Source organism: Nomia melanderi, chromosome 1 (genome assembly GCF_051020985.1).
Source record: "Nomia melanderi isolate GNS246 chromosome 1, iyNomMela1, whole genome shotgun sequence".
In the NCBI taxonomy this organism is placed as follows: domain Eukaryota; kingdom Metazoa; phylum Arthropoda; class Insecta; order Hymenoptera; family Halictidae; genus Nomia; species Nomia melanderi.
Genome location: NC_134999.1, coordinates 10798586 through 10813184, shown reverse-complemented (window position 1 = coordinate 10813184; position 14599 = coordinate 10798586). Strand labels below are relative to the sequence as shown.

Below are 14599 nucleotides of genomic sequence, written 5' to 3'. Positions count from 1 at the left end.
TTCTGATCACTAAGAGTTTGCGTTAGAGAATTAATCCTTGACTGCGGGAGACTCTTAGGAGAGGTGGGATTGTTTTCTGATTTTTTAATGTGATTAGAATTGAATTGTAGGGGTTGATCGTGGAGGAAATGTAGAATATCAGTTGAAACGAGAAGATGTTTTTATTCAAGAGAATGTATTAGACGTTGAAATGAATAAATTTGGGATAACAAGGGGTGGATTTATTTTCTTTGAATGGATTATTTGGAAATGATTGAAGAAATTTGATTGTTTTGAGTTGTTTAAGGGGTGTGTTAATATTGGGTAATTAAAAAATTGAAGTTTATTATGGATCTCGGTTTTGTAGGGGTTTCATTTCATTGATCCGTGGAAGACAGACGACAAGACAGCTTTGAGCAAGATGGACGACGGTTTCTGACATGTAGGAAAGGCTTTCGTCTGTGTCTTTTTTTATTACCTCCTTACAGAAATGGAATAATGTACAATGGTATTAGGAAAAGGATAATATACTTGCAAATTAGGAGTAGAGAATGTTATCTTTCGAGTGGTGGTTGTCCCAGCGTCCGTCGGCAGAGGATTCTATAACCCCCTGAATATTCTACAGTAGTGACTCTTAATTTTGAGGAATGCACTTTATTAATTAAAGTATTGTTTACTTACAAAATGAAAGTTTTGTCATTCGTCTATTCACTGCGAAACGTTTACTATTAAACTGTAATGCATATAAATTTGAAAACAATTGTGAACCATAAATTTTACTAATATATTCATCATTCGCGCGAGAAAATCAATTTTAAACATTCTCAATTCCTTAGAGCTCGTCTACAAACTTGATGCAATCTACCTATTATTACTTAGAAGGGTTGTTCGTACATTCACAGTGAAAAAAGAGTCTCTGTACGAATGTTCCACTTTATTCCGTCTCGGTGACACAGAATCTCTAAAAGTCTACGCGACGTTTAAAACGAACGTTTTAAAATATAATTTTTTTTCAATTCACTAGTAAAAGAGAATAAAAGAAACGTTGCATAGACGTCCGAAGATACGAGCGGAACGCGATGGCCGGTGCAGAATGAAGGTACAAATCAGTGGATGGAGAAGAGGTCCTCGCGACGGTACCGAGAACCGCCGCCGGTAGCCGTAGCAGGGTAATTGGTAACGCTTGCCCCCCTTAAGTGACCATAAACGATCGTGTTTGCCAGAAAGGTAGCTGGAATTAAGCGTAAAGACGCGGCCCAGGGCACCGAGCGCCGCTGGACGGAGGCTCCATCGGGAGTCTCCGAGATTCATTGCACGTTTCCACGGCCTGGTTCGCAGGAGGTCTCGAAAGAAGTATTATGAATCATTCGAGCGAACGAGCAAAAGTAATTCGATGGATTTATAGCCGGTACATATTAGGAAAATGCGACGGTCAACCGAAGACCGTTTAATCAGGACGGCCGGAAATAATGGGCGATGACGTCGCCGTTGGACGCTCATCTTCCACAGACCAGGAATCTCGTGTCCCGGGACGATACCTGTCTTTTTTACACGCGAGAAAATTCCTGGGAACAATATTCGACCACCGTTGACACCGGGTGCTTGTGGTTCCAATTTCAAGCTTGCCCTCTTTTGTCGCGTTACGTCACTTATGCGATCACATATTCAGAATTGGGTACAATATGTTTTATATACTTATAATGCTTTATTAGATTTGAACGTCTATTGAGACTTGTAAGTCTTGGAATTATTTCCGACTAGACTTCTCAAAGAAAACAATACCCAAACGAAGATAACAATCATCCCCTTTCCATGTCCCAATTTAACGACCCCCACATCAATTAACACAACTCACACAAAACTGGACCAACTCTGTGATAGTAACTGTTAACACACTTTGCAACGAATCCCCTGTTTTACAATGCAAACCGCGTGACGTTTTATCGATGATTTCGTCCATTTGCAATTGAGATCTCGAAATTACAACAAACAAATGAAAACAGGGCGGAAAGGGAGAGGTAAAAAAAGGAGTGACGGGGAAATTTCGCGGAGGATTCTCGATTGTCCGGAGGGCGGAGTAGTCGATAATGAATTCGATGGCAGACCTTTCGAGCCGTCGGCCATGTTTTTTCATCGCGACTTAGGGGATGCAGGCCTCGAGTGCATCACTCTTCGGCGAACCTCTCAGGACTCGCCTCGTCTCCTAACGAAGGGGGTTCGTCTCACCTCCCCGCGCCCCTCGTTGCCGACGCAGTCCCAGGCAACCCCCTGCGAGCCACGATCCTTGCCCTCCTTCTCTGTCGCTCACCCCTTTCCTCTTCCGCGTACACCCTTCCTCGCCGAGGTAGTGTAATCCTCCTCTCGCAACCCCTTTTTCTTTGTGATTTTGACATGGCCAAGCGAAACTCTTGCCCGCTAATAGTTCTTTTTATTCTCCTTTAATTAGCACCGCGATCGGCGTCCTTTCATGTCAGCGACGCTCCCAGACAGGTTCAGTTAGTTTTTTGTTCGCCAGTGTGTCTCCCGCGCCGTCCAAGGATTTGCATACTCCAGTGACCGAAACTCGCAGCGCTTTCTTATGCGTCTATCCGACGAGGCGATTCCCCCTTTTCGTACGGTCTCTCTCGGAAAAAGTGATTCTAGCAGCGCGATTCGAGGATCTAATGGATTGAAGTGGTCGATTGGAACGGGTGGAACGTGTTTTGGGATTGAAGATTTTATTTTTTGAAATTTCATCGAAGTTGAGGATTCAGTGTCTTTCGTCCGGAATTGTCCGTTGAGGATTTCTGGCGATGATATTCGAATAACGAATTCGCGAACGACGGGCGCGGTTTCCTGCGGTAAACCAGGCCTCGAAGATCACGCAAAACGATTAAGAAATCCCCTCCGGGAAACGAGTGGCTCGGTTCTTGTACGGTTCGCCGAATTTACGACAATAATGACGGTAAGTATCGTGGTTGCTGTTTATCCCGAAAAATGCCGGTTTCCGTAGAAAAACCGGCGCGTTTCTTCCACAGGTGCAGGGGTTCTTAAGTCCCCCTTACTCGCGAACTGATTCGAGTCGTATTGGTATCTGGATCGTAAAGATCTAGACCTATAAAGGAACTACATGAATGTTACAAATATACCACTGCAAAATGTGCAGTCTTAGTACAAAGGAAAATCAACTTTCTTATTGAAAATCTTTAGTTCGAATTTATTATGAACATTGGTCTGTAACCCTGTCTACCTACATAAATATGAAATACAAATTTAGCAAAATGACACTCTAGGAGTTCAATGAAAAGTAATAATCAATAGAGCCTCCGATTAATTTAAAAATCACAAACAAGACAAGCCTCAACAATTTTCAAATGATAATTACAACCGTCCATTCTGAAGTTGAAGAATAATAATGGCCCGAGAATATTAAAACAAGGTGTTGCCGTTCCACCCTTTGAAAGCCGAGATTTCGGGGTGCATTCGAAGAACCCCTGGGCCCGCGATAGGAATTATAAAATTCTTGTGTTTCGCGCGCCTTCTTCTCGGACGGGAAAGGACAGCGATCGTACGTGTCCCGCGACATCGAGGCCTTTTTGCAGCGGTGAAGAAGCGGCGGTGCCCGATCGCGGCCTACGTATTCCCCGTTTATTTGAATTCAGGGCACACCAGGCTGAAATACGCTAGGAAAAAGACGGATTCCCACACTTCGGCCCGGCAGACGTGCTCCATTCAGCAGTTTCGCGTGTCCTCGGCCCCGCCATAGTATCGCACCGCGTATCTACGATTTCTTTTTGAAACCGAAACGCCCGGCGAACGGCGCTTCGTATAACGTGTCCGGCGTAGTCCGGCGTGCTTGCTCTATATTCGTGCCACGAACCCTCCTATCGGGCATCTTTATTGCCAAAAACCGCCTGGGAACTCATCTGCCTCGTGCAGAGGTGACGGGCCACGGCGCGCGTTCATCGAGGGCCCGCGGCCGCGTAAAAAGGTGCGCCTGCACGCGTCCGCCCGTTCCTTTCGAGGATAATTCTATCGATTCCCAGACTGCATCGCATAAATTTTCTTCGTTTAACTCTTTCATTATCCATTAAACCTTCGGATCACCTTTTTTTCGCCGCTCTATATCGCTCGCGTGTAATATACTTTAATATACCCGGGATTTTTTGCTAATTACTCTACTGCGAGCGAGTGTAAAAATATTTTTTACGCGCACTATATTTTGTACTCGTAATAGCGCCCCTCAATCTTTCCATGGAAAGGTCCCGAGCGTCTCGGGGACTTCCTACGAAATTACCGAATAAGAAGAATCGGACACGGTGAACGCGGGCAAAGAAAACAGCTATTTATAGAATAAACAATTTTTTAATCAATTCCTCGCAATGCTTTTCATTTTACAAAATAATATTCCTCGCATTATTTCGATCCTCTTGGGTCTGATACACATATCTTATCAAACAACACTTCTCTCGTTCCACCACAACAATTCACTAATGTTGTCGATCAGGATCACATAGGAGATCATTTTTTTAGTGTACGTTACAAAAAGGCACAGATAACCACCAGGTTCACGTGGTTCCACGAACGCTTCCAGCGAACACGGTCGTGTTGGCGAGGGCCGAAAACGCGGTGTTTCAGTAGCCGGGCTACCCTTGACTCACTACCATTGACCAACCACCTTCATTGTCGCTGAATTAGCCGCATCGTTCGCCTCCTCCCCATTGGCCCGGCGGCTTACGCAGCCGTTTACGACCGCCGGGCCCCATTACCCTCCGCCATGGGGCCTCATTCAGCTCCGCTTCTGCCACTAGTCCTCCTCGTAGCGTGCCGCGCCGCGCCGCGCCGTGCCCTGCCGTGGCGTGGGCCTAGTTTTCATTCATCTCCAGTCCGCCTGATGGCCCCGCTGACCTCGACCGGGACCCGGGATGAATATTACGTTGGCTGTGGCCGCTCGTAATACGCCCTCCCTCCTCTCCGATCCTCCGCCACCCCGCATTAAACCACCTCTCCACCTCCTCGTTCGTCGCTAAGTTTCGTCCTCCTCCACCGCCGCGCCGACCACCTTGCTCCTCACTCGTCTTTTTTTCTAGGCGCGACCCGGCTGGAACGTTCCCATAAGATGCGTATCTTGATACGTGCCGCGGGGCCAAATCGCGTTTGACAAAACGCGGCTCCAGCGCGAAGGTTCTTTCCCATTCCGCAGCCACGGGCGTTCTCCAAAGCATCTATTTCGGACGTGACCACCTGGTCCCGGATGACTGTAGTTATGGACTTCGATCTTCTTTGGAGGCGGCTTCGGTAGTACCGAGATTGGGCGAGAAGATTCTTGGCACCGGACGGTATTGATATCGATGATGAGGATGTCGGGCGTGAGCTTATTTTTTGGTTCCATTGGATTGATGCGATACTGTAAGAAAGCTTACTTATTATAATGGATCGAGTATTTCCTTTCGTGACGTTTTGTGCGGAGTTTGGCGATGGTCGTTAGATGTCTTAAGTTGGTCGAGGTGGTCTTGCAGTTGTAGAGAAATTCCGGATTGCGATCTGATCTGTACAAAATAGGGGAAATATGAATTATTAATTTGCAATATGAAAACATTGCCTAATGCTTTTTTGAGGATCGTAAATTACTTTAGAAATATCTCTGGAAATGTTGATAATATCGGGACATGTAAATGGACAACGATCTGCGTTCCGATCATCAATTCTTCGAATAATAGATGTCAGAAATCGAGGAACACAGCGTCGCGAATTTACAGGTGCAATCAAGATCCAATCGGCGAAGGATTAAGATCTATTTCTCCGGAGCGGATAGGATCCCGTCCCCTATCAATAATCCGGAAAGTGATATTATTCACGGGGAACAGCCAGGCCGCATTTTCGGGATGCGTATCGCCGCGCTATGTAAATTCGCTTCCCGGCATTCTTTTTGACCCATCGGCGGTCCGTCCGCGCGCGATTCCCTCGCGAAATTCCGGGAATAAAATATTATTCGCCGGATCCGTGGCACACCTGCCGTACGTGATCCGCCTGTCTAACGTTCAAATCCTCGGGAAAAGACAACCGACTACCGGGAATCGAGCCGACGGAGAGAAACACGTGGTTGAGTATTGCTGGCGATGGATTAGCGTTCATTCACACGGACGGTGTTATTAATTTGATCACTCGCTGCAATCCCTATGACACAGCTCGAGTGAAGCACTTTCATTTTTGTGAAGTTTATTATATATAGTTTCTAGGAAAAGGGACCAAAGCTATTTTTTGTTGCGCTGAACATATTCCTTAGTATTGGATGTGATAAATAATTTTCAAAATGTCCCAAGTTACCATTAACCTACAAATGCAACAAAATCTAAAGGACACTAGATCAAATGTTACTTCATTACAAATACTGAAGAACAGACCAACAAACTTCTAAGATCACAGTTCATTCAACAATCCCACCAAATTGAAAATCCCACAATAAATAAAGAAGCAATCTCGTTAACTCTCTAAAAACTACCCCTACGCTGAAGTAACGTCCCAGCTCGATCAAGAAAAATCGTACGAGAGGACGGCAAGGTTTTGTCAAGATCGAAGGAACGCAGGATAAAGAAGAGCAAGATGAAGGAGAAGACGAATGACGAGGTGGAAGAAGAAGAAGCAGAAGAAGAAGGAGATGACGACGAAGAAGAAGAAGAAGAAGAAGAAGGGAAAGAGCGAACAGGAAAGAAGGAGTAAAGGGAGTCGGCTGAGGGTCGCCGGGGGCGGGGGAACGCGAGTATAAACAACAGACGGTCCCCGGCCACCCAGCTAGTCGGCTCCTCTCGCCCTTCGCCATTCGTTGGGCTCGTCTCGTCTTCTTCCTCCTCGTCGCGCGGGCCCCGTTGCGCTCCCTCTGCTCGATATTCAAACTAATAAATTAGGAGGCCCTCCGGGGCCGGGGCCGCGTATGAATCATCTAAAACAATGGAATGCAGACTAAGATGGCGCCTCCGACTCCCCTTGGTCCCCATCGCCTCGGCCACCGCCTACCCCCACCCTAGCCGAATTATACGAAAAGGCAGACGCTCACTGACAGCCCGACGACAGACAGTCCGTCCGTACTTGGTATCGGGGGGTCCTTTTGTCTCTGCTGCGTCAGGGATTCTCATCCTCGCCCCCTTTCCTCCGACTCTCCACCCTCCTTCTCGTACTCGTTGCTCCTTGTATCTTTGGCCGACAGACGACTCTGTAAACAAGAGCCAGTTGTCTACATTGTACTCTCGTTTCCTAAGTTCTCGAGGCCTGTCTAGACCCTTCTTCTTCTTCTTCTATCTAGAATCTAGGATTTTGCAGGTGTTCGAAAAGTTGGACTAGATAATCTTCGAATCGATCGTGTACTGCAAAGCAAAATTCTGCGAGAACATGCAGTTTTCGAGTTCCTGTACACCTTTACTATGATCTCCTTGGCGAAGAGGTCGCGTGCCTCATACCCTTCCGCTTGCTTTCTTCTCCGGCTACGAGAGGGCCTTGTTAGTCGGTATGACGAGGAAATCTTAGCCCCCCGCGATGAAGAACGGTAGAACCCTGATCCGGTAATTTGGGAAATTTTTGGCTGGCGGGTGAATGTTGGAGTGAACAGTATATATGCGCGTAGAAATGCTTGTTATACTTGTACGAAGTCTTTAGGGAATGCACCGCTGCATGACATGGACTTTGAGTATCTTTTTTATATGGTAATTTGTAGACCCCAGGAGCTTGCCTTTGTAACATAGGAAAATATTCAAAAAGTACAAACTGAGGAACATTCCTTGATAGTAATGAAGAATTAATTACGAGAATAGTTTGTGATAGCCAGAAATACAGAATTCTCGATATTAGCTAGGTATTATTAAACTAACTAGATATTATTTTCAGCGGAACCGCTAATAGAAAACAAACTCACCCTTCCAGAGCTTCGTCCCCTAAGCTTTGTGGAACTTTCATCTAATGAATGTTAGACCGGAGTTTCTATTTGATAATAAACTCCCGCGGAACGGCTGGTACCCGACGAGGAAAGCGCATCCACGCGACACAATACAGCTGTTAACGCGACGGGGACCTCGTTGTTACTTCCCACGAGCGGGCAACAATAACGACCTATTTTGACAGCGAGACGGGCCGGATCGTCAAAACAGAGGCATGCCTTCATTGTTGCCGAGCACAGAAAGACCGAGCGTGGCGCGGGTGGCGCTCTAAAAGCGAGGAAAAATAAATCATGCCCCCTCTACCGCGCGCGCTCTCGCACAACCCACCACCTCCTGCTCTGCTGGCGGGGGTGCGCAATCATCCCTCTGCGACCGTGTTGGCCAACAATGACCATTGTCCGGCCGATACGCGGCCACTCGAAATGATCTCCGGTCACAAGTCATTACCTTTTCATTTTAAACCATCCCCTCAGCTGCCGGACGGACCTTGCACGAGCGGGGCCTGAACACGCGGGGGTGAGTTTCGAGGATGTGTCCATTCGAGGTGACTCGAACGATCCCTGTTAATCCACACGAGGGTGGTGAATGGACTGCGGAAGTTCATGCAAATTGACATTTTATGGGCTAAATTAAACTGGAAAAAAACACTGATGCTCGATTGAGGGACATTCTGTAATATACACTTTCTGTGGTTAAATGAAAAATTATGGGCAGCTGGTATATAGAATGTTGGAATTTAATGATTTATCCAGAGATTATTCTGGGTTTAAGAAAAAGTGAAATGAAATATTGAATTATACGTATGTTACAAAGAAAGAGGGTTAATTCTCGTGTATTCATTAAATTTCATCTTCCTTGAAAATTAACTTCGAACAGTTCTACGCATTATAAAAATGTTCAAGTATCCATTATACACGCTTGTAAAATGATACATTCCTTCAAATAAATTTTACCGATAACTCAAACGCGAGTCGATGAAAATCAAAAATAATTACTTAAAAAGTACACGAGGATTAAGACACAGTAGCCAACGTTCGATTAAGTTCATCGATGAAATTGAGTGCGCCACGAACCCATGAAATTTGTAGCCTGGTTCGAAACGCGGCCGCCGCAACAGCGATCGAGTCGTCAATTTTTCATCAATGGAAAACGTTGCGCGTGAATTAAACCAGCACGGTGAAACGCGCGTCGGCGTTAATTACCGCCGGTTAATTATTTATAAATTCCGCTATGGTGGCGAACGAATGGTCGTTTTCCTCCTGTCCCATCGATTCGCAATAATAAACGATTCCGGCTGCAACCTCGTCGCCAATCGTGTCATTAGGCGAACACTCGTTGAAAAGTCGGCAACGGATATAGCGCGAAACGGAAGAAATATTCCCTTTGTTTTCCACCAGTCACTCTAATTTCCATTCAATTCAGCGCCAATCTGTCGCGAGGGCGGCGCGAGAATATTTTCGTAATTTCCTTTGGGTAAAATCGAGCCCGGCGAGCACACGGGCGACAAACAATCCCGAGAGGGATTGCGCGTTTCCGGGACGATTAACAGGTGTTCCGGGCAAACGGTGTTTTGTAAACGCCGCGGAAACGCTGTACGCGTCGATTCCCGTTCGGGGATGGGAGCGAGGGGGCGGCCGAAAGCTCGACGGTGGTCGAAAAATTTGAATCAGAATAGCCGCGCGATATTGCATTGTTTTGCTGCTCCCGACTTTCAGGGTGAATCGGTTTTTCGGACTGGTGGTCCACCTTTTCACTGCGATCATTCTTTCGCTCGGTTTATTTACCGATCCTTTACTTTAGAATACAAAAACGCATCTAACAATTACTGTTCGAAAACACGAGGCCAGACTACTTCAAGTTCCCTGGGCTGTCTCGCGGTACATTCAAACGGAACCTGCATTGATTTTTGTTTGAGCTGTTCACCACGTTATGCTTTTAATAATTAATGAGGGACGCGTAATTCACTTTCTGAAACGCTTTGCGTTTTTCATAGGACAAGCCGGCGTCTAGGCTTTAAAGCTTAGATTCTTATTAATCCTTCCTTGAGCACTTCATCGAACAAATATGTATTTTCTATATAAGATTTATGAAGTTTACGTGTAACATATGGTGACTTTAAACTAGAAAAAAATATCACAATAGAGAAAGAGTGTTCTGGTACAAGTATTATTTTAGAGAAAGGGAAGGGAGCTATAATCAGTGTGAAGAATTGAATGAAATAAAATATCAATACTGTAGAATGGTTGCTAGCACCTCAAACAGTTCCGAGCTGAAAGAAAAAGGCAGTCCCCATAGAAATGACGCAGGGTTGCTTGACCGTAACTGCGGTCGAAGCAACGGCCTTCGCCGTTGTCCAGAGCACAGTGACCAATTTCACTCGAACCACTATCATCGCCGATCACCGGACCGTGCCGAATAGTCGCTTCTTTTGCAGCGCGGATGTCGTGGAAATAACTATGCGTGGCCGATTCGAGCGGGCCTTGCCGGTTGTGTGTCGCCCACTGTCGGCCCATTGCCGTCTAGCCACCGTGAAATCCAGCGTGCACGGGTCTTAATGAACGCCCTCGGCACTCCCGACTCCCAGTCTTGCACGCTTCTTCCGGTTTCTGGTGTTCCGCGGTCCGATTGTTCAACGGTCTCGAGACGATTCTCCAATGGCCAGTTTGTTTTAACACGTTTACTGCTACGAGAATTTGGAGTTTTTTGTATAATAGCTCTTATTCTTTCGTGATAAAGATAAAAGCGAAGACTATATCGGAGATGATTACGGTAAACGTGCAGTTTAGAGGCTTTTCCTAGTTTTAGACTAACTCGGTACAGTTTCTTCTTAAACCGTATGTTTATCACTAGGATCACCTCATCTAAGATTTAAGTCTTAATCTAGACCGAAACTTGTTTGATTCAGTTTGAAATGTTTATGTGAAACAGGATTAACCCGTTCCGTGGCATAGAAATTTCGGTTATATATTACTTATAAACTGTATTGATTTTTCAAATAAAATATTAAGTTATATTCAAGTTTTTGGTCATTTTTATATATTTTGATATTGTTCCTTTATGTTCTCAATGCTGTGTAACACGTACCACCATCTGCGACCATGTGCTCCATAGAAATATTTTCTAACAGAAATTGGCGTGTACCATACATGGTACACGTGGTACTGAACGTGTTAAGCAAGTAGCAAATATTGAGAAGAGCCACTAACGTTGTTAACGTGTTGATTAGAGTTTCATTTTATTTAAAGTTTGATATAGGTCTTTATAGAAAGATCAGATTTTCATTTGACTCTGATTCTTTTAGAGTATTTGAATTTATGTTTAATAGATATAGTGCAATGAAGAAAGAAATTTCAGACGTCGCGATGGATGAAAGCAGAAGAGCAAACAAGGATCAAAACAAGAGATAGAATTTAGTTTTCTTAGGTCGTTTTGTTGCCGACGTGTCGCCAGGTATCATTGTCTCACGCACAGAAACACCGGAGAATCGTTCACAAGCGGAAAACCGGAAACAGGGGCGTGACGGGCACGGTATCGTGTCCGCAAACGACATTATAATTGGTGGGAGGATTTTTCGTCGTCATTTAGCTCGCTCTAGACGCGCTAATCCAGAGTATTCGGGTGTGGTTGTGACGAACCTCGGCGTTAGTCAGTCGCCGAGCATTCTAAATTGCAGTAGAACAAGGTCGACAGCTCGTGCATCGTTAATAACACATTTCTTTTTCGAAATTAGAAATTCGCTATAGTATGAACTTGTAAACGTCCATTTCCCCGCAAAGACTACGTGATAAATTGCGGGTTTTTATGCAAATTTACCCAGCAACGTAATTGATGGGTTCATAATACCACACAAAATTTACAAGTACATAAACTTAGTTAACAATTACCCACAGAAACACATAATTCTAATAATTGCAAAGCAATGATCGCACATGATTCATTCCAACCCTCTTGGCACTCAATTCTAACCATAAAATACAACTTCACTTTCAATATTAATTCGTCTAATACGCTACCATGACTGAGCAATAAGTACAAAAATTACATCGAAAATTCCTAAACCCCTTTAATTCTTCCAAAAAACAGGATAGCCACATAGCCAACGGGGTACATAGTCAATAATGCTGTATTGCCATGGGTCACGTCCGTACCGCGACGGGAGACGGATTTTTTTCGCGAGTAGTTTTCCATGCGAAGAATACTCTCCCCTTTCTGCGGCGCGAGTCATCGATCACTGACAAGCACGATATCTCCCTTCGAAGATCGTTGCGTCGGGTAAACGGGCTAGCCTCGTTCGTGCCATCGAAAGAAATCGGCGATGAATGGAGAAGCAACGGCATCGAGGATGCCAAAACGCGCAAGCACCAGCGGCCCGTGAAACTTTCGTAAATTGTCGATTCATTAGCGGACCGAGGGAAAAAGCATCCCCCTGGTCGCGGCAGCGAGCAAGCGAGTTGGCGAGCGCTTTTTCCCTCGGACCACCCTCTCGAATATCGAATTAAACAAGCCGTGGCCGGGTCATGCCCGCGCCGCTCGCATTAACCCAGCTGTCCACGTCCGTTTTCCTCCTTTTTCTCCATTTTTATCCGTCTTTCCACGCTCGCTGGCTTTGCCCACTGTTCGCCTCGTACACCGCTAACTACCGGACTCGTTGTTCCGGGATCTACAGCGGTCCGTGTTGCTTTCGACAGCGGAACAGGGTCAGAAAATGACGAGAGGGAATTTCGCCGAAAATTGGCCGGAGGACTTGTTTTATCTTCGGCGATACGAGCAAATATCTTTGGGGTGATTTTGTTTCCGGAGGCGGGTTTGAGGAGCTGTTATCCGTGGAAAGTGCTCAGCGCAATTTGAGAAAGAATCGTGAAACGTGAAAAGATTGAATTGGAAGTATTCAGAGATAATTGGAAATAAAATATATTTCATATGCATTTGCATACATTCATTAACACTGGTTATATTAAACTCCCCAATTTGACTGATTAGAAATCTCATGCTTCAAGTACAGAAGTTACAGATATTATTTTTTAGTAATTTAGGTTTGCTTCTATTGATATAAAGTGATATAAATACTTATTAAACCTAGAGTTTTCCAAATTCAAGCATTTATCGTTCATTAATTTTTCGCAGACTTCTACACGCTTTAAACGTACGAAGTTTCACAGTTTACTAATGAAGAATGGTGTCCGCGGTGTAAAAATGGGAAGAAGGTCTCTCAATTGCCGGATACCCGATCGAACTCGCTCACGCAACACGGTACCATCTGCGCTCGTTCGCTAATAAAACGAACCGGCACGCTCGCGTGACGTAATAATAATGGTCCTAATTTTTTCGGGCAGAAGACAGACGTGCTAGGACAAAAGGCCGGCATGACGTTCCTGCGGTTTTGCGAACGTCAGTCAGTCCTCGGTTCACGGGGCACCAAATTTTTCGACGCAGGGCCATTTCTCATCCCACATCGAACTTTTGCATCGTTCTACCTTTCGACTAACAAATTCCATATCCATTTAGAACTCTTTAAAAAAGAATATTTTTGTCAATAATAAGTATGAAATAAAAAAAATTCTTATTAATTCGTTATTAAAAATTCTTACTATTTCATTCATATAATAGTCAACGTTCAGTATCATTATAGGAAGCAGTATTAAAATCAAAGTCGAATTAACGAAACAATTACATTAGAATATATATATATATATATGTAAATGCGTAACATTTGCTTAAAATTGTTCTGCAAGATAAAACGACGTTCGTAGTTAATTGCACACTTCCTTGCCAATTAATCCGAACAGTGTAAAAGGGCGGTGAAGAGGAGATAGATCTGTTCTCCTTGAAACGCGAAGTGTTAACGTAACCAAAACAACTAGAAATTCTAATTCGACGTAGTAACGAGAGATAGTGTGGTTGTTCGCCCGTTGAGGGTGGGGGGGGAGCGAAACGGTTGCCATAAACGTCAGAATTCATTAAATGGCGGCTCGACGGTATGATTCCGGGGCCGTTTTCTCAAGGAATGGTCCGCGAACCGTGACTATCTCGGATCGCGGTGGTCGCGTGGTACCATTTAACGAATGACGCACGATGCAACCACTGCATTAGAGTAATTTAAACATTCAATTAACGCTCGAGGTGTATCATTATGCTGTCCGTCAGCGCTAACAGATCTTTTTTCCGGGCATGTATCTGACGTTTGTCCGAGGAAAGCCGGCTAACCGCGGTAGATCGCTATCCCCGTTGTTCTTCCCTCGGTTTCCTGTTCTTTCCATCACGTTGTCACTATTTTATCTGAGATTTTACTCTTGACAAGCTCTAAACTGGTTCTATCTTGGCCTGCGCACCAGGAAAATTAATGAACCTACCACTTCTACGGTCACGTAGTACCTTTTTCATCCGAAATATCCTGGGAACGCCGAACATCTTTCGATCCTCTCGATTGGACACGAAATTCTACATCTATTCTCCTCACCATATCAACTTGTAATCTGAAAAACATGTACGAAAAACTTTAAGTTCCACGTTACTCTCGCTAGATCGTTACTTAACACATCCTTATAATATTCCACTTTCTATTTTTACATTAGATAATTCACCCTCTATATGTACACACCTACTTAATGCACTGTTTGCGCAACATAAAGATTGCATAAATCCAAGCTGCATTCAAAAGCTAATCTAAAGCCTGTCCACAAATTAACAAGAAAAATGCCCCTAAATCACGCGAG

The 14599-nt window shown here is 44.7% G+C and overlaps 1 long non-coding RNA gene across 4 annotated transcripts in view; it reads right to left on the bottom strand.

The window, feature by feature from the left end:
* Positions 1-4339: 4339 nt before the first annotated feature.
* LOC143176923 (uncharacterized) overlaps positions 4340-14599 on the bottom strand; it is a 31793-nt gene continuing 21533 nt past the window's right edge. For 3 of the 4 annotated variants that reach the window (XR_013001472.1, XR_013001475.1, XR_013001476.1), the window contains exon 2: positions 4340-5507. This is a non-coding gene — a long non-coding RNA (uncharacterized LOC143176923). Of the gene's footprint in view, positions 5508-14258; positions 14360-14599 lie in introns of all 4 variants that reach the window. The other variant, XR_013001473.1, reaches the window with a different exon arrangement.